Here is a 20,811-nt window from a genome sequence, read left to right as displayed (position 1 = left end):
TTTCACAAAGTTTGCCTTAATGTTTTTGCACGTATTGATCTGTGGGGGGAACTATAAAAATTGACACCAGAATAAACTTTGAAAGACGGCTCTCGCTCAGCCGAACTGGGATCAATGCAAATCGACCGGGGCAATGAGGGAGGGGAACAAACAGCTCCTTCTCCATTAGCTGGTCCCCGCTCAACCAGCACAACCCTTCTGGATCTTTCTTGGCTGTGCTTCAGGGACTCATACGCAGATGCAGGGGTGTTCGGGGTTAGTGTTGAAGGTGGAGGAGGAAGCCTTCATCCCGAGGAGAGAGATGCCTAGGTCCTGAGTTAGCACTTCCTGAGAAACGTCCTTTTCCCTTAGAAATCTGTTTCCCCCTGTGGTGGTAGTGAGGGGTGAAGAAGCCGGGAGAGGAAGGAGTAACATGAGCATGTATTGAGCACTTACTGTGTCCCAGGCGTTGGGGCTGGACACTTGGCAAACTCAGGAGGCAGTGTAGGGTTGGCTCCGCTGATAACTGCCGGATGACCTCAGACAAGTGACTCGACCTTTTTGAACTTCTCTTGACTCCTGTAAATTGAAGAGCATTGTAACACCTACCTTACAGGGTTGTCTTCTGGTTTCAAGTGGTTAGCATGGTGCCTAAAGCAGAAGATGAATCTGTAAAATGTTCTTTATGGGGCCCCTGGTGGCTCAGCCCATTGAGCGTTTGTCTTGGGCTCAGGTCATGATCCCAGGGTCATAGGATCGCGTCCCGTATAGGGCTCCTTGATCATCAGGGAGCCTGCTTCTCCCTCTGCCGGCCTCTCCTCCTGCTTGCGCTCTCTCTCGGTCAAATACATAAATAAATAAAATCTTAAAAATAAATAAATAAAATGTTCCTTATTACCTCAGTCAATCCTAACCGCAGCCCTGCAATTAGAACAGCGTCACCCCCACATCGAAGTATAGACTTGGCTCAGAGATGTTAAGCAATTCTCCCAAGATCACACAGCTAGTAAGTGACAACATTTGAACTCAGGGCTCTAAGTTCCAAACCCATGCTCTTGTGTAATTATCAATCTCGGGGTGGGGGAAGCACATGGCTCTCAGATCAAAGGCATGGAAACGCCCGAGGCATACATGAACTGTGGACAACTTGAGGTCTCCCTACATTGTCACCCCGAGATAAGCATTGTTAACCAACCCCAGGAGCATCACCTCCAAGGGACCTTGGAAGTTTGGAAGTAGATTCCAAGGAGCCATGCATGATGGGGGGCACTGTAGGAAGCAGCACTGGGGTAATAAATGTGTTCTATGCACCGATCCATTCCAAGGGTACTTACAGAGGCCTTACTCTATGTCGAGCACTGCTCGGGGCCAGGGAAATACCGAGGAACATTGTTGAGGTACAGTCAGGACACAGAGTGGATGACGACCTGATGGGGGGTCACGCAGGGAGGGATGTGGGAACACCAGAGCAAGTTGCCCAGAGGGGCATCTCCACTGAAATTAGAAAGACTCAAAGGACATCTTAAAATGCAGATTTGGAGACATTTCCTTTAGGAATTCTGCTTTAGTACGTGGAGGGTGGGGAGAAGGAAACTGTCCCCAGCTGCAGACAGCCAGGTTGGGCAACCTCAAGGTTAGTTGACTTCCTAAGATAGTCTCTCTCAACCCTGGCCGCATGTCAGAAGCACCCGGGGTGCTGTAGAGAATCCCAAGGGCTGGGCCCATATCCAGAGCAAGAGAGCCAGAATCAGCCGGCAGTAGGTGGGGCCTGGGCATCAGCATTTTTGCGAGGTCCCCAGGTGATTCTGATTCATGCGGGAAGGTTAGGAATCACTGCTTCGGGAGGCAAAGGCAGCATTTGGACTGAAGTATGGAGGGGAACGTCAGGCTGCCTCGAACTTTCTTGGAGTGGATAAGAAGGTTCAGAGCATGTATTAGGCACTCAGTGCATACCAGCCCTTTTCCCACCTGTCCGCGCATTGACTTAATCTTTACAAAATCTGGGCATGCCATCATTCCTGTTGCCCCGATGAGGCCATCAAGACTCAGCGAGGTTGAGTGACAGCCCTGAGTCACAGAGCTGAGATGAATCCCACTCAACGCATCCCTCAAAATGTCCCCAGACTTGTGCAGTCACAGGGACTGTGAGAGCATCACGGGACAAGAGACGTGCGCTGTGGCTCCCTCACACATATTTCTGGGCCACCGGCCAAGTATGGCAATGAATATTTTGCTCTGGACATTGGCCGGGGTGGGAGGGGGGAGCCAGTGTGGGCAGCAGGGTGGGGGGGCAGGAGGGAGCTTCCTGGGTGCTAATGGATGCCGCGTGAGCAGAAACACCCCCCAGTTAAGAGTGCATTTATTATCTCTGTCTCTCCCACCGGAAGATTTATGACCGCTTGCAGCTCTGAGTTCAAAGCACAGCACAAAACCAGCAGCGACCCCTTCCCTGGGCCTCTTCTCCTCTCCATTTATTTATTTATCTATTTCTTTTTCTCTCGGGTCCCATGGAGTTTGCTTTCTTCCAATGCCCTTCTTTGGTGGCAGTCCGTCCAATGCCAAGAGAGAAAACTCCCCTCGGGCTGGTCGGCACTTACTGGGGAGACTCTGGGGCTAGAAGCTCTTCCTACCCCACACCATAAATAACCTTTCTCCCTCCCCAACCCACAAATCACTCCAGATTTTTGGAGTAAATAGTAATTGCTGTGTTTTCCCCTGTGGGCATAGCTGAGGGTATATGTATGTGCGTGTGTGTGCTTAATTTAATTTTTTTTTTTTTTTGAGACTTGTAAAAAGCACCTTCTGTTCCACCCATCGCTTCTAAACACTCTTTTAAAGGGATTACCGCTCTCTGCCTCTGGAGTCGGGGGCTTGGAAAGGCACTGAGGGGTGGAGATTTACTGCAGCTCCAGGAGCCCAGAGACACACCAGCTCAGCTCAGGGCCAGAGGAATGTTTTGCCCTTGTTTTACTTTGGGGACAGACACTCTGACACCCGTAATACCCTCCCCTCTATACCCATCACCACTGCCCCGTCTCTGGCCTGCGTTACGCTCCTTCAAGATGCTGCCGGTGGCCTCCTGGCTCATCCCCCTCACTGGCTGGACATCCGTGCTCCCTCTAATCTATCGTCCACGCCAGGCACCCCCGGGATGACCTTTCTGAGCCTCCGATCTGACCATCGTACGATGCTAATCATTATTTCTGGTTCCTGCCGTAAAATCTTCCAGCAGCCGTCTGTCCTTGGGTTCCTCCTCCTGAGCGGATCTGGGGACGGGGACTTGAACGCAGGTATTTTATCTGAGAGATGCTAGCGGGAAGGCGGAGGGAGGGGGCAGCCAGAGTAAGAAGGAGAGGCAGAGCTGCTTACGCCTGTGGGCACCTGGGGCTCAGTCCCTCGGGAGCTCAGGGCATGGGTGTAGAGCGTGCTTCCGGCCGCAGAAGTTTCTCCTCCTTTGTTTAGAGTCACCTCTAAGGGTGTTCACGCCTCTGTCCTTTGGGGTTGTGCCTGTGTGTGGCTGAGCAAGCCCTCTGCAGCTTTGGAGAAGGTACAGCAGAGATGGGGTGATGCACGGTGGACATGGGGTGCAGACCCCGGATCCCAGGGATGCGGCGTGGGTCGTGACAGGCGCCTGCCACGCCTCCCGTCACTTTTAGCATAAAGCCCAATCTCCTCAACACGACTCAGAGCATCTCCACGAGGTGACCCTGTCTGAAGTTCAAGCCTCATTTCTCTCTCTGGCTGTCTCCCCATCTAGCACCTGCCACTGCAGCGGCATTGAACTCTCCTTACACCCCCAAAGGGATCCAGGTATTTCAAACCTCCATGTGGTTGCCCGTGGGGCTCCCTCCACCTGGAGGCCCTTCCTGATCACGTCCACCTTGAGGGTGGTTCTGCTTGGGTCTGCACTCAGTGTGAGCATGACCTCCAGGGAGCCCTCTCTGATCTCCGGGTTGGAGAGCCTGCTCCTCTTCTTCGGTTTGCCCCCACCATACACTGTCCGCACTTGTACCATAGCAATTGTTCATTTAAAATGTACATCTGTGCTTAGTTGTCTGGCTCCTCCACCAAGGTCAAATCCTAAGGGATGGGACTCATTGCTACACGCATCATAACTTAGTACGTACTCAATAAATGTTGAATACATAGATGGATTAAAATGGCTCATTCTGTATGAAAGGGCACTTTGGTGGGCTTCCTCTTTCCCAGCTAGGATACAAATCCTTTACCCATGGTCTCAGTGCACCTCCCATCTGGAGGAGGAATAACAGTGGGGTACTCTGGCAAATGCAAGGAGTTTGGAGACAGAAGGCCTGGGTCCCAGAACTTTCTGGAATGAGTACTTGCCACTTGTTGGCTCTGCAACCTGGAAAATGCCATTCCCCTTTGCAGCTCTCAGAAGGGGTCAGACTAGCCTCGGCTGGACTATCATTCCGCCTTGTCTTTTCTTCTTCTCCCGCAGCAGACACGATGGCTGTGCGGTGCGCCGGGTGTTCTCTGGGTCCCGCCTGACTCCCCTGGGCTCTGTGCTCTGGGAGGCTGAGTGGCGTGGCTGCACTGATGTGTCCCTGTGCCCCGTGGGCTGGGCTCAACAAGGGGAGAGCACTGGCAGGAAATCAGAAAGGTGGGGGGAAATTAGGGTCCCTCACGTCAGGGTTGCTGTCCTAGGCGGAAAAAAGGGAGAACACAGGGAGTCTGTACTATTTGTAGTTTAGTATGCCGGTTAAGTGTGTGGGTTTGGAGAACGACAAATCCCAGCGGTACGACGTGGAGCTGCGGTTTCCACATCTGTGCGGTGTGGATGAGTGTGTTGCGGGGCTGTGGTGAGGACAGCGTGTGTGCCTAATGCACTCAGCGCTGGGCCGGCAGGTGGAAGATACTATTATGAGATCTACTGCTCTGCTCCTAGAGCCACTTGCCCCATTGTGGTTGTAGAGCTCCTTGTGTGTCTTTGTCTGCCGGTAACAATTAAACCCCCCCCAAGGGTGGGGTCTCTGCCTTAAATACTTCCAGAATGATCTCAGTGCCTAGCTCAGGGCTGGGCAAATAAGAGACCCTCATGATGGATGGAAGGAAACCCACATGTACTAGGAATCAGGTTTTATTCTCATTCCGAAGATAAATAAATGGAGACTTGGAATGATTGGTGAGCTTAACAAGGTCACGGCTTGAATTTAAAACTGATTTGAACTGACCGACTCTGCTGTCTACTCACAGGGCCACTGGCTGATGATTTGACCCCTCTGATGAGGACAAAGACACCAATGATAAGAATCTTTATCAGGTTATGTGATTGTAAGCAACAGAAACCCATTCGGGCTGTCATGTGCAAAAAATGGCTTCATTGGAAGAGAAACAAGTCTCACACAAAGTAGCAGGACCAGCTGTCAGAAAGGGACAGGGAACTTGTCAAGTGCGGAATCTGCGTGGCAGGAAGCCATGGGCAGTCCCTCCCAGGAGCTGCTTTGAAAGCGAACGAACACCGATAATATTTGGGCTGTGAGTAATTCTGCTTAAAATACAGATTCCAGGGAGGAAATGTCTGATTAGCTCAGCTTGGGTCACATGGCCTCTTGGCTAAAGTCACGGAGGGATGGATTGACAGTCCCATTGAGACTGCATCCCACAAGAGAGGGTGGGGATGGTTTCCAGACGGGAAAACCAGGGGGCTGAGATGAGAAGGGAAGGAAATAGATACTGGATTGGCCCCAAACAGCTGATGCTCAGTGCAGTGATGGTATCAGCTGTTTTTCACAATGGATCAAATTTACTGGATCTTTCCATGTGTCCAAGGGGCTGCTGGGTACAGTCGTGTGGTCTGTGTCGTGCTCAAGGCCATTCGGGCTGAGACAGCACAGGGCTGCTAAGTCCCAGCCCAACGTTTGCTAGCCAAATGGCCGTATCTACCCAGAGGAAGGGATCTCTTTCGTAATGTGCAAAAACACACCAGGCACTTTGTATAAATCATCATATTTAATCCTCTTAACAACTCTGAAAGGTTGATTAAAGATGGCAACTAATCCTTTGCTTCTTCTCCCGTGGAGGAGCTGGTCAAATCCTTGGGGAATGGGACTCATACTATTTGCGTCATTGACAGGTGGAACCTCTTTCTCCACCCCTTGAATCTGGAATAGCCCCATTGGCTCCCTGACCAATAAAATGTTGGGCATAATGTCCTAGGATTTCCAAGGCTAGATCATGAGAATCCCTGCTGCTGTTTTCTGGGTTTCTTGACCCCCTGAGTCATCATATATGAAGTCCAACTACCACATTCTATCCATCCGTTGCAGAGCTCAGATTCAAGGGAAGGAACAAAGACATGACCGCTTAATGGGAGGGGTGTCAAACAATGTATGCACGTCTTCAATCTACCAAAGTGGGAACTGAATTCATTCAACAAACATTTATCTGTGGAGCGCTTACTCTGTGCCAGACACCGAGGCAAGTCCTGGAATATAGGGATAAGCAAAAACAAAAAAAAAGGTTTGCCCATTCCAGAACCTTCCATTCCACTCAGAGTCTGCACTCTGGCTTGGATACAGGGATTAATGACCTGGAAAGAACAGCTGAAAGTGTCTAGCCTACAACTTTCAACCCGATGCATATGTCCCCTAAAATCATCTCACTATGATACAAGATTGGATTCACTCTTCCTGGAATTGCATCGTGGTGACTCTGCCAGCCAACGTCCACACTGGCTGCAAGCTTCAGGATCCATATGGCAAGGTTACTTTGGGCCTGAGGGCCGGGTCCAGGTAGCACAGAGGAATTTCACACATGGTGCAGCCAGCCTGGGTTGTGTTCTGGAATAATACATGTAAGTGGTGGGGTAAGCTCGTGAGTCATGGAGCTAATTCTGAGCTCTTTCAACCTGGGTGACTAAGAGATGAGCAAAGCCCAGACTTCAGCACCATCAAAGCGGTTACATGACAAAGTCAGCAGTTCCAACAGGGAGCAAAGGGCTGAATCACGCAGGCCATTGCCTTCCCCTGCCTGAGTCAGGCGTAAGGGATTAAGTGTGCTATTTTGGGGAGTTCCTAAGTGCTCCCTCGGAGGGCTTCCAATGGAGGTGTGTGGCTCCCCGTGAACTGCCCAACACATCTTTCGAGATCGAACCCAGTTCGTTTTCATTTCCTATGTTGGGCAACCAACCAATGACTATTTATTGAGATCTAACTCTGAGCCCCCACAGATGCCTTTTATATTAATCACCTAGATTTATTTTTCTCCAGATGTGCTCCGCAGAACATTAAGTTTCCAGCATGCTTCCTAGGTGGTCGGGGGTGAGGAGGTGGGAATGGGTGGACGTAGGCTGGCATTATGCAGAAAAGGAGAAAATTTCCATTGTCAAATGCGAGAGACGCGGGGGAAACACTTGATTGAAATTTTCTCCAACAGATTTCTCTACACTAGAACTTTTAAAATCTCTGCTCTGCTAGTGTACATGAAAAATCTCTAAAAGGGATTTAGATGATTAACTTCTCCCCAGCTCCTTTTGGGCCATAAGACCGCCTTTGGTAGAGCAAAGGAATTGTTTTTTGACAAAGATACTTTGGGAAATATTGTCCTTTGATTAGTGATTTAGAACAATTCTTTCAAATTACGGGTGTATGAATTAACTGGAGAATTTGTTAAAAGTGCAAATTCCCACCCCAGATGTTACAATGAGGTAGGTCTTGGGTAAAGCTCAGAAATATTCATTTGGGGCGCCCGGGTGGCTCAGCTGGTTAAGCTTCTTACCCTTGATTTCGGCTCAGGGCATGATCTCAAGATCATGGGATTGAGTCCTGTGTTGGGCTCCATGCTTAGTGCTGAGTCTGCCTTCCCTCTCCCTCTGCTTCTCCCCCTGTTCTTTCCCTCAAATAAATAAATCCTTCTTTAAAAAAAAAAAGGGGAAAAAAAAGAAATATTCATGTAATAAACATCTCAGGTGATTCATGACGCCCATTTGGCACTGAGAAGTGACTTGTTACACAGTGAGTTTTTGTAGAGGTAGAGACTGGCCTGGACTCCCTGTTCAGAAAAACAAAAACCAAAAAACCTCCCCATCATCTTAAGGAGACATGCTGACTTCATATGCATCAGAGATTTCCATAAATAGTAATAAGATTAAGTGCTCAGTGGTGGTATTGAATTGGATAGAAAGGTAATAAATGGATGAATAAATGAATGACTATATGTCCCTTGTTCTAGTCCCTATACCTCTTTTGATGCGACCCAAGAGCATGAAATTGGTTTTGGTCGGTTCCTCTGATGGCAGAGTAACCTGAGGTCCAGAGAAGGTAATTGAATTTGTTTCTTGAATCTTTTACTCATTAACTGTGTGGTCTTGATCACGTTGTGTGACCTCTCTAGGCTTCAGGTGTAAGGTGAAGAAAATAAGTCACTTTGCCGCATTGTTGAAAATATTAAATGAGGGAACGTACGTACACCTTTGGCATAGTGCCCAGCATGTGGTAAGCCCTTTACAAATACTGACTACCGCCAGTAACGATATTGATAACCGTGAGTGGTAGACCGATGCATGTTCGGGAGGAAGGTGAACCCCTTCTGCCGGATAACAATGCAACACTTATATGCTCGTAGGGTTTGACTTTCCTCACATGTCTGGTTGAGACTGTAGTGCGGAGGCCCAGAATCCCGCAGTTGGAATGGGCTCTGGAATTCACCTTATCCAACAGCCAACCCTCAGGAGAGATGCCCCGTGAGAAAGCCCCAGCGGTCCCATCTACTCTCAGTTTATCACCTCACTGACTATGAACTTACCACCTCATGAGCAAGCCCAATCCCCTTCAAGAAACATAGCAGTGATTTTGAACACTGTTCCCAGTGTTGACCAAGTATCACTGTTTCCAAAAGATGCTCCTTAAGAAAAGAGTTCTGTATTCAAATAAGCTTGGGCAACGTCATACGCTCTAACGGCTTCCCTTCCTGAGAGATAGCTGTCACGCCCATTGTCACGTCAAAGGCTCTGAGAAGTCCTGCAGTTGGAAAAAATAAAAACATTCATCTTTGTGGACAGGGCTCTCTCCAAACTCATTTGGCCAAAAAGACCCTATAGACAGCCTCTTGAGTTTCATTTTTTTCCACTATGAAATCATCTTGAGGACTTCTGTTAGAGCGTTTTCTCATCTGATCGCTCATAAGTGATTTTTTTCGCAATCATGCCAATAGGACATTCCAGAGTCATTTGGGTCTCAAGACTACTGCGGTCCCTTCTGCACATGGATACTTGCCACATCCCGTGCTGGTCACAGCTGGCATGTGCAGGTATAGCTGGACCGATGCTTTATAGCGGACACGTGTTCCCATTGGCCTGTGTCTGTACCGACTGCTTGCTAAGTATTTGGAATATCACTTCTGCAAACCACTCCTCATTTCTCAAGCCTGTCCTCTCTCAAAACCCATCGCTCTTCTTGTGCTAGATCAGCGTCGTAATGCCTGAGCCCTTCTCTTCTCTTGGGGACCCTCCCTTTTGCGCAGACTCTGGATCTGCTCCCAGCTGGCTTCTCATACTAGCCAGTGACTTCAGTTTGTCTCCCCTGGTCCCAGAAAATGTGCCTGAGAGGAGAGGTTGGGGATAAGCCAGAGGTGCCGGCACAGCGCTGTCATTCCCAGATTGCTGTTTGACCTTGAGACTCAAGCATGCATGAGCACTGACATGCACGCACACACACACACATGCACGCACGCACACACACATACATACACACACACACCCCCTGCCCAGATCCCACCCCCCACCCCAAAGCTGATACCCAACCATTGCCCCTTCCCTTCTCCGCACGAGGAGAATCCACTTAGAGAATTTCCAGAGCCCGTTCTTGGGGAGGGGAGCAAGGTTAAAAGTGTACATGTAACATTCTTTCTGGCTCCGCTCAGAAGCCGTCAGGGCAAAAGGAGTGGGGTTTCTGGTTTCAAAGGGAGCCCTGGTAAGGCTGCTTCTTTTAGTTGCAACCCCTCTTAAGAAAATGGAGAGCTTTTTTTTTTTTTCTTCCTTCTGCAAAGCAGAACCATAAATCACAAGTGCCGCTCCGGTCCTGGGAGTGGGGGTGGGATTAGGGCTCTTTGGTTGGATTTGTTTGAGTGTGTGTCTTTTGGTCTTCACAGCCCTCCCCCTCCATAAACATCAGCTTGTACGTTCCCATCCTCCAGAGGACACGCCGAAGGCATCACGTTAAATATTTAGAACAGGAAACCACCTCACGCTGCTGGATGGGAAAAGCAATCTCAGGAAAGGCGGTCATGTGGGCCTCCCATCTCTCTCTAGTCCCTGTAAATGAGAAAGCACCCTTTGATACCTGGCGTGTCACCCCAAATTCTTCCTGAGAAAAGAGAGAGGCTTGGCAGGCCCGCAGGCGAGGGCTTGGCTGGGAAAATGTTTCTCCTTGGAGCGAGGTTTTGTAGGCCAAGGATAATCGATAAAATACATTTTTAATAGCCTTTTTCTTGCGAGTAGGTGGTTATGTGGCTCACTGAAGGGAGAAAAACATGGTAGGAGGAAGAAGTCTGCCAAACCACCTGCCAAAGCACCTCCCACGTCCAGGTGCCTGTTGTGTTGAAATGCACCACGGCTCATGGTACTCTCCTGTGCAGAACCTTCTATGGCTCCCTACTGCCTGGGGAAGAAAGGTCAAGTTGCCACAAAGGGAATAGAAGACACTTCAGAACTTGGCTTGAGTTCTGATTTTCCTTTTTCCCTCATCAAAATGCTCTTTCTTTCTTTTACTCTCCATTCATATTCATATCTTATATCCCCATTACACTTACTGCTCTCTGTGGCTAGAATGGTGTGCTTCATCACCCCTTCATGTTCCCGGAAGGATCTGGCCTGACTGTTCTTAGTTTAGAATACTTTAATAGTAAATAGCAATAGCCAGCAAAGAAGATACCTCAACTTGTGTAACTGAGAAGTCAAGATACATGTGGGCTTCAAGTAAGGTTTGATCCAGCACTCAAGCAGGGAATGGAGGGCCCAGTTTCTCTCCACTCTGTGTATCAGACATCCCACAACAACCCCATAGTAACTCTTAGATCTCCCTTTAACTGGAGTAGAGTAGTTCTAGCAGTCCTAGACCTCATATATTCACCCTGTAACCCAAAAGAAAAGAGACTCCCTTCAGACAGCTCCTGTACAAGTTTTGGGATTCATTCTTTCAATCGCCCAGATTAGATCCTGTATCCTTCTCTGCACCAATAACTAGGACTGAGAGGATCATATCTATTTGCCTTTATACATGTCATTCTCTCTGCATGAAATACTTACTGTAAAACTCCTATTCAACTCTCAAAACCTGGGTCAATGTCCCATAACTCTGTTAGGCTTCCCATTCAACTCCAACCTCTCCCAAGTGAGTCAGTGACTCTTTTTGTTATGTTCCCAACACACTTGGTTTATTTTTCTTTGCACACATAGCACATTGCCTTATTGATACATTTTTAAAAAATTTGTGAGGTCCTCTGTGAATTCTTCTAGGATCCTGACCACATTGGATTTATATCAATGGCCTGTATGTTGACTCACATACTGTCGAACATATAGAAGGTCTAGAAATACCTATTGAATGAATGTGTGTGCAGAGTGCATAGACATCTGCTGTCATCACACCTTGGTTTTGAGTCATCAAGCAAGATAGAAGTCCTTGAACTCTCAGAATTGGCTTTGGCTTAGAGGTTGAGTAGATCTTAAGATATGACACTTCCCTGTCAAGCACCACCTCATTTTTGCACCACACACACACACACACACACACACACACACACCTCTCAAGGATCATCTTAGGATATCCTTGGTCCTGAAAGCATAATCCAGGCTTGTTCCAAACATGGATGGAGTATACGTCAGACTCTCAGCAGGATGCAGGTGAGCCCCCCCCCATCAGGTAATGTAAGGAGGGTTTAATAGAGGACATTTACCAAGGCGTGACTGCATAGAGGGAAACCAACAAGGGGTGGGGAAGCTCTCCACGGTTAGCAACAGCAGGAGGCTATCACAACCTTGAGGGAATCTAGAGGAGAGAGAACTGAATGGAGGGACTAGCATCTTACAGCAGCAGGGGCTCCGGAAAGGGGAGACAGACAAACCTCAGCATCCTGGCAGGGAGGAAACCAGGGGATAAATAGCCAATCTCATTCTTCTGCCAGGACCTCCCGTTGCCAAAACTCGAGCCAATACCAGGAAGCAAGGGACCTGCTGAGCTAGTCCACATGGGTCAGCATCCCGGGACAGACAGCAGAGTGCAGAAGGGTGGAGAGGCTCATGAAAGATACCACAGCGTGAGGTCCTGGAAAATGAAGCTGTGATTAGCAGGGGTCACAGGGGGTTCCTACATTCTGCTAAAGTGGCCTCATTGCTTCTTTTTGGATCAGGGAAGATGGCAGAGTGTCTCCCTTAGTTTTAACTAGATATTTGGTAATGGTTTTCATAATGTGTTTTTGGAAAAGATGGTTGAAGGTGGACTATATGTCGGAGCCAATCCACAGGCTTCTTGGCAGATTGGATCATGACAACCCAATGGCGATGGGTTGACGGATCAGAGTGTCAGAAGGATGGTTGTGAATCTGGAACACGGGCTCCATCCTCAACCTTGCCTGCTGATGTTACCAGTGGGTTAGTTGAAAACAGAATACACCTGTTCATTACATTTCCCGCTGACCAAAAGTTGGGAGAACTAGCCAGCCATTTGGAAGACAGATCAGAATGGCAAGTGGAGGAAACAATGAACCAAGTTAAGTGAAGCTGAGGGAAGTCTTGACACTCGAAATGCCCAGTGTGAAATTCCAAGGCCAAGGATGGTTTTTGAGGGATGAGAACAAGTTGAACAGGCGAAGGGGGCAGAGGTGACCGGGGTTCATCCCAGTTGGAGGACCTAGCATGAGCAAAACAACATAGACCTGAAGCAATCCACAAGTAGGGCTGGGAGGAATCTGCAAGCACTTTTAGGCTGCTAATGGATGTGTCAAGAGGCAGGAAGTGAGGAGACGTAATGCAGAGAAGGTGGAAAGAGCCCTGCCCGAGCAGGGCTCAGTGAAGGGCATCACGTTCACCCTGGAGGGGACTGGAATTCAACAAGGGTTTTTAGCAGGTGAATAAATAGACCCGATTATTTATTTATTCCCTCACGTATGGATGTGAGCATTTATGTATTTATTTTTGTTTTAATCAGCTGAGTGGTGCAGTTTTCTATCCCGAAAACTTTACCACGAGAATTTTCAAGCACACAGAAAAGTGGAAAGAATTGTGCAGTGAACATCAGTATACCCATGGCCTGGATGCTACAACTGACTTTTTGCTACATTTGCTTTACCATGTATCCCTTCCCTTCCTCCATACTTCCCATCATCCACCAACACACCATGTTTCTTTGTTACACTTCCTTGTAAGTTGCAGGCATGGATACACTGTTCCCTTAAACCCATGGTTTCCATGGCGGTAACTACAGCTCATGCTTTGTTAACACAGGTTTGATTTTGAGTCTGATATCACTGCCTGTCACAACTAGTAAGCCAGTCCAAACCAGGGAATCAGATTTTCAGAGCCAGTGACCGTATCCACCGTTACACGGCATCTGGATGGAGCCGCCCAAGAGATTTAAGCAGATGATTGAGCTAACGGGTTTGGAGATGAAGACTTAATAAAGGAACAAGACGTCCACACAAGTACCTGGGCAGGGCCAGGATGGAGTGACACGAGGACCACGGGGAAGAGAAGCTCAAACACAAGCAAACAAGTTCTTCCATCAACCCACGGGGCCATGACAGTCAAGACACTGGACGAAGTCTTTGAACACAACTGAGCATTTGGATGGACCCTGTGCCTTCTAGTCTTCCTGAGGTCTTTGACTCAGCCTGCAACACTTGCCTTGGAAGGGAATGAGCAGGGCTCTGAGTCATAGGTCAGCACTAACAAACTTCCTGAACATGTTGAAGAGAATGAGATAAACTCCGGGAATGTTCATCACAGAAATACTAGGAAACCACAATGGAAGATTTAGCGTTAGTGCTTGGGATTGGACTCCTTACGCTTTCGTGTTTGGTTTCATGATCAAACCCAACCCAGTGTCCCCGGTTTACTCATTTGTGTATATTTGGAAAACTCCGAAATGCTCATTTCCTTTTATGTTGGCCCCGGTTTCTCAAGGCACGAGGGACTTTCCTTGGGATTTATGGGAGTGTAGGTAGGGCTTCTATCAAAGGTCTCGTAGCAATGAGTTAGGCCACTTAGTACATCATCTACCATCAATACATGATTAAGTGGCAACGTAGTAGAATTCCAGTCAATGAATAAAGATCAGCTAATTGGGAAAAAAAGAAAGCAATTAGTTAATTCTTGAATTAGTATTCCTTTTCCCTATCAACTATCAATGCTGATTTTGCATGTACATTGCGGGTCTATTTTCTGATCTAGGATAAAGCTATCTTGACCAGTGACAAATAAATCTGTGTCTGAATTTCCGTGGCCAGTTTTGCATCATGCAGTGAGTGTAACTAGACACAGACGCAACAGCACATTAAGACACAGACCTTGCAATCAACATGTAAATTCTCACTTCAACATGGCGGGGACTCTGAGAAGAATCCCAAGGAAAGACGTTGTTAGTTTTCTTCCTGGCCTGGCCCTCATCGTAGAATGTAATTTGGCTAATGGAGTTTGTGTTTTTCATTAAATTATATGGACATTAAAAAGATCTCTAAAACAATAGAAGTATTCTAGGGAGTTAATTACTCTTGGACTTACTCAACCATCCTGACTCCGTTCAGCAAAATTCTCTCTGATATGAATGAGAAACATGAGGGTGAACATTTTGTATCATTATACTAGCTATGATTTGGGCCTTTGAAACGTTCTTCGAAGATGAGATTTGGAAGGCTCTCAGGGAAATGTCCTACCGACACTTTTATTTTAGAGATGTGTCTGAAACACAGACACATTGAAATAATTAGATTTTTATTTTTGCCTGGAAGGAACTCATATGATCCAGGGAGAAGGAAAACACTGAAGACGGAATCAGTGGCCACTGATCATTTCTTTATTCTTTTACCCCAGAAGTGTGTTTTGAGATCCCAGTGAACGCCACGGGCTCTAGAATTTCTCCTGGCAGTGAGGCAATGCACCTCCGTCGTGCTGATGAGGCCAGGCCCTTCTGATATCAAAATAGTTTGGGGTCCTGGATGAATTCAGCCTGTACCCTAAGGAAAACTTCAGCTGAGCTGTTAGGTGTCCCTAAATTGAATGAGGTAATAAGCTGATGGAGTATTTGCTGCCCCCCACCCCCCACCCCTGATCCTTTTTAGGCAGTGGGTTGGATCGACAACAGACTTTCTCCAACTCTGCCCTGCAGAGATCTAATTTGGTGAGTCATTAATAGATGTGTAATAGATGTTCCCAAAACACAAATGATCCCCGGCCAAATCGGTCTGGAATCCGTGCACACCGTGCCATGGCCCCAGAGATCTCCTTATTCACGGCCCTAAGAAATCCTGCAGTAAGATGACTGTTTTACTTGGTTAAATCAAGATTTCTCAAACACACGCACACACACACCCCTCACGTACACAAACCTTTTCTTTTTTCCAGAGAAAGCAGTTAGGCAGGGTGCTCCACAAAGGACCCCAGGCACCGGTGAACTTACCAGGAAAAGAACAAGTCACAGTCTTTCGGGAATTTCCAGAGATTCTGTCCATCAATTGTATTCTGGGCCTGCGCGGCTTAGCAGGAACGTGGCTGTGCGAATTTTGTTAATTCTTTTGGGTTCCTCTGAAGAGGACGGCAAAGTCAAGGACAAAAAAATTCAGCAGAATGTAGCCATAGTCCTGAGGGGTATGGCAGCTAACGTTCACTGAGCACGGACTATGTGCGGGGTACTGTTCTAAATAGTCCACGGGTGCGGGACTACTTAGTTCTCCAAGCAATCTGATGAGTTGGGTGGATATTGTTAGAATGTCTGTCTTAGAGATGGGGAAACTGAGTCACAGAGCCATTAAGCCACTTGCCTGGGGTCCCCAGTTAGTGAGTGACAACTATGCTGGAGTTGAAACTTCTGGTCCCAGACCGTGTGCTTTTCTTTTCTCTTCTTTTTTTTTAAGTTTGTTTTTTTTTTTTAATTTATTTTGAGAGCGAGCACGTGTGCATGTGTGAGTGGGGGAGGGACAGAGGGGAAGGGAGAGAGAGAGAATCTCAAGCAGACTCTGCTGACGTGGGGCTTGATCCCAAGACCTTGAGATTGTGACCTGAGCCAAAACCAAGAGCTGGACGCTCAACCGACTGAGCCACCCAGGCGCCCCTACCATGTGCTTTTAATTCTTCTCTCTTCTGCCTCTTTTTTTAAAAAAAGATTTTATTTATTTATTTGTGAGAGAGACAGAGACAGTGACAGAGATAGAGCACGAGTGGGGAGGAGAGGGAGAAGCAGGCTCCCCACTGAGCAGGGAGCCCCATGTGGGGCTCGATCCCAGGACTCTGGGATCATGACCTGAGCCGAAGGCAGATGCTTAACCGACCGAGCCACCCAGGCGCCCCTCTTCTGCCTCATTTTTAAAACAGCTACTAATAGTTCTGAGGGATTACTGTGTGCCACTCACTGCACTAAGCACTTGACAAGCATTGTCTCATGCATGCCCCTGGTGTGACAATAATATGGTCATCTCTGTTTTGCAAATAACAGCACTGAGGTTCAGAGAGGCTTAGCCACTTATCCAAAGTTGCATAGCTAAGTGAGTTGTGGAGCCAGAATTCAGACTCAAGTCTAGCCAACTGTGGAGTCCACATTCTTAATTGAACTGTGAAAATTAAATAAAATGGTGGATGTCTTGAAGAAGGCAGGATCTGAGTTATTATAAGAAAGATTTTCCAATAGCCAAGGTTGTCCCACAATGGAATGCCTGCCGGCCAGGATCAGAGTTGTCCACAGCTGGGCAGTGTGCATGCAGGGGAGGGCGATCGTCTACCAGGGCTACTGCATTGGGGTCCCTATTCCAGTAGGAACGATCACTTGCATGCCTTCAACCTAAGATCCTGGCACTGTGGGAGGATCCTTTCGTAAGATAAACGATGACAGAATTTCTGGTCATCAGAGGTTGGGAGTATGGTTGGAAATAGCACGTACCTTTTGGACTCATGGGCACAATTTTGGCATTGCCAATGGTTGCCTTGTTCATTTATTAACTAATGTTTATTGAGCACCTGCTGAGCATTGAGCCTTATGCTAGGCACTGGTGAAAATCTTAGAGAGTTTACAACCCAGTGATGGAGTCTGAATATTTTTTAAGATTTTTATTTTTAAGTAATTTCTACACCCAACACGGGGCTTGAACTTACAACCCAGAGATCAAGAGTTGCATGCTTTACCGACTGAGCTAGCTAGGTGCCCCTGGAGTCTGAATTTTAAAATAAATAAACCATTGGCAAATGCTAGAAAAGCTACAAAGAAAGAAACTAGAATCCAGATGGAGGCTAGCAGGACGTGGCGGACAACCTGTTCAGGATAGGGCAGTCAGGGAAGGACTCCATGCAAGTGACATTTAAAGCTGAGGCTTAAATTCTGGGAAGAGGCCAGCCATGGGAGAATCTGGAGGGATGCAAGAGGGATGAGCTTATGCAAGGACACATGGAGGACAAGCTTGCTCAAAAAATGGACAAAGGCCAGTGAGGTTGGAGTCATGAGAGAGGGACATTCTTGTGTGACATGGGGAAGAGGTAGTGTGAACACCAGCCAAAACAGTTGATGCCAATTACAATGGAAAGCCATTCAAGGTATTTTAGAGAAGGAGGGTGATACTATAGGATTTAGGTTTTTAGAAGACTGCTATGGCTGAAGGGTCAAGGATGGATTAGAAGGGGGCAAGAGAAGAACAAGCAGATTAGAAAGGAGGACGTGGCAGTCACCCATATGGGACAGGGTGGTGGTGTCGTAGAGCAAAATAATGGTGACAGAGAGGTAAAGACATAGCAAAAATGTGAAACATATCTACATGTATTTTTGTATTGGAGGTAGAGCAAAGAGGATTTATTGATGGATCGGAGGGCACTGGGGTAGATTGTAGGGAAAGAAAAAAAAGCAGGAGATAAAGGGCAACCCCCAGATTTCTGGCTGGATGATAATAGTATTGTTCACTTGAATATGGGAAAGCCCTCTGGTGAAGCTATTGGCCTGTAACTGCCAATGCTTTTGACTTGATTGCCAAATTCTTGGCCCAGAGAATGTTGGGAAGAGCAACATTTGTTTATCGGTAGTAGCTGAATCGGAAGGAACCCAGGCCAAGGATGGTATACCAAGCTCTTGTGAACAGCAAAGAGCTGACAACCATTGGGGGTCCACGGTCATCCCCACAGACAAGGCAACTTAACACACACGCGGACTCCTAAATCATCAGGGCTCTGTCAATTACCGATGGTAAACCACACGCTGGATCTCGACCAATCCCAGGCTCCCACAAAAGCCAACAATTAAAAGGTGTATCCTCGGTGGATGACCAGCCACTCTGGAGACCCCGCTGTCCCTGGGGCTTGTCTAACAGCTTTCAAGAGTACGCCCCAGCTCTATCTAGCTCCCGAAAACCTGGCCCAGGCCCTAGGAAGTGCTTCAATAATGGATGATCACCAATAAACAGCCAGTGATTTGCTGGAAATTATGAGCGATAAATAATTGAGAGGGAGGGAGCCTGACCAGCGGTACCCTTGCCTCCTGCTGATTGTTCTTAATGCATTTTCTTCACGTAGTTCCCTGCAGTGTAGGGTGCAGACAGATACACGTCCCTGGAAAGATGCTGACCAGCAAGCTCGGAGAGTTATAAATACACGGGCTGCTCTGTGCTTTACTGCATGGGAGCATCAGGCAACCGCCCAGCATGGACGGGGCCTGGCGGTGGCCTCTGATCCCCCCACCGAACCCCACCTGCTACGGTGTGATGCAGCATCGTGCCCAGCAGGAAGCCTGCCTCTGAGACCCCGAGAAAGGCTGCAGGTGGAAAACCTAAATGAGTTTAGGGAGAGATGAGAGGGATTGAGTCATCCATGAAAAGGAGGTGAGGCAAGTTTTGAGATGATCTCAATGGCCCAGATCATAAAGAATTCAAGCTCCGTGTTGTCATCAGGTGTCAAACCCTGCCACCGCCGCCTCCCTCCTTGGGCCCTGTGGGTCAGGCATGCTAATGAGTCCCTGGTGCCCACCACGTCTTACCCAGTGCAGGCCATGATCACCTCTCACCTGTGATATTGCGACAGCCTCAAGTAGCACCTCCTGTCCTGTCTAGTTTTAGTATAAAAGCCAGAGAAGTTCTATCATGGGTAAATCACAGCTTGTCTCTCTTCCGCACTGAGCCCTCCAGTGGCTTCCATCAGAGTCGGGATGAAAGTTAAAGACCTTCCTGATCTGGGCACAATCAGTCCCCTGGCATCACCTCCTACTACTCTCTTCATCGCCCCCTCTGTTCCCAGCATACCAGGCTCCCTGCTGTTCCTGGCCAGCGCCAGACCCATTTCCACCTCTGAGCCATTGTGCCTGCTGTTCCATCTTCCTGGAGGGATCTTCCTCCAGATATTAGCAACATGGCTTTCTACGTCCCTTTCCTTAGCTTTTGTTCAAATAGCACCTTCCCGGGGAGGGCTTTTTGGACCACGGTGTTTAACACTGAATTATCACCCCCCCCCGACCCCTCCCACTCCCCCCCACTCACCCACTTGCCCTATGGAGCTAGCACCTCTTCTGATTTTATTTTTCCATCAGTACTTGCCCCATCCCTGTTAGTTTCTGATCGCTGCTGTAACAAGTTACCATAAGCATAACAGTTCAGCAAACACAGATGTATTGTCTTACGGTTCTCTAGTTCAGAAATGTGGCGTGGGTCTTTAGTGGGGTTAAATCAAGGTGTGGCCTGGGCTGTGGGCCTTCTGAGGGCTGCAGGCGAGAATCTGTCCCCTCGCCTTTTCCAGGGAGATTCTGGGGCCGCTCGTCTTCTGTGGCTCGTAGCCACAGTGCCGCACCTGTCTGCCCACGCGGTCTGTGGTCACATTTCCTCTGAGCCCTTTCTCCCCTGCCTCCACTTCCTACTTTTAAGGACCCCGTTGACTACATCGGGCCAGCCCACCCAGACCATCCAGAAGGATCTCCCTATTCTAAGGTCAGCTTCTTAGCAAATGCAGCTCCATCTTCAACCTTAATCTGCTTGTTGCCACGTAGCTTAGTGTATTCAGGTTCCAGACATTAGCAGGTGGACATCTTTCAGGGTTGTGATTGGGCCCATCACACCATCTGACCGTCAGATTTGATGATTCTGATCACGGGTTCTGACAAGTACAATTTAAGCTTCAAGAGCTTCAAGGGTGTCTTTGCCTGATTGGTTCATTGCTTTATCCCCACCAAGCACCTGTAAGAGTGCCTGCCACATAGCAGTTGCTCAAAAAATATTTAATTGGGGGGGGTGCCTGGGTGGCTCAGTCCGTTAAGCAGTTAAGCGTCTGACTTCGCTCAGGTCGTGATCTCAGGTCCTGGGATGGAGACATGCATCGGACTCCCTGCTCAGTGGGGAGTCTGCTTCCCCCTCTGCCCCTCCCCCTGCTCATGCGCACTCTCTTGCTCTCTCTGTCTGAAATAAATAAATAAAATCTTTAAAAAAATAAAAAGTATTTAAGTTTTGAATGAATGCATGGACACAGGGTGCTCTGGGACTCTTCTCTGCCCTTCTCCACTCACCTTTGGGTCCTGGGAAGGTGACAGGGATGTACTGTGTGCATTCCGTCCCCTTTCTGGAATGTTCCCTTGCCTGTCCTGTATGCTGTTAACTGAGGTGTCCTTAACGTCGAGCACTTTGACATCCCTTCTGTGAAGTGTTCTG

The sequence above is a fragment of the Ursus maritimus genome, unplaced genomic scaffold, assembly GCF_017311325.1.
Source record: "Ursus maritimus isolate PB19 unplaced genomic scaffold, ASM1731132v1 scaffold_33, whole genome shotgun sequence".
NCBI lineage: Eukaryota > Metazoa > Chordata > Mammalia > Carnivora > Ursidae > Ursus > Ursus maritimus.
The sequence above is the reverse complement of the archived record's forward strand: the minus strand, read 5'-3'. Positions refer to the sequence as shown.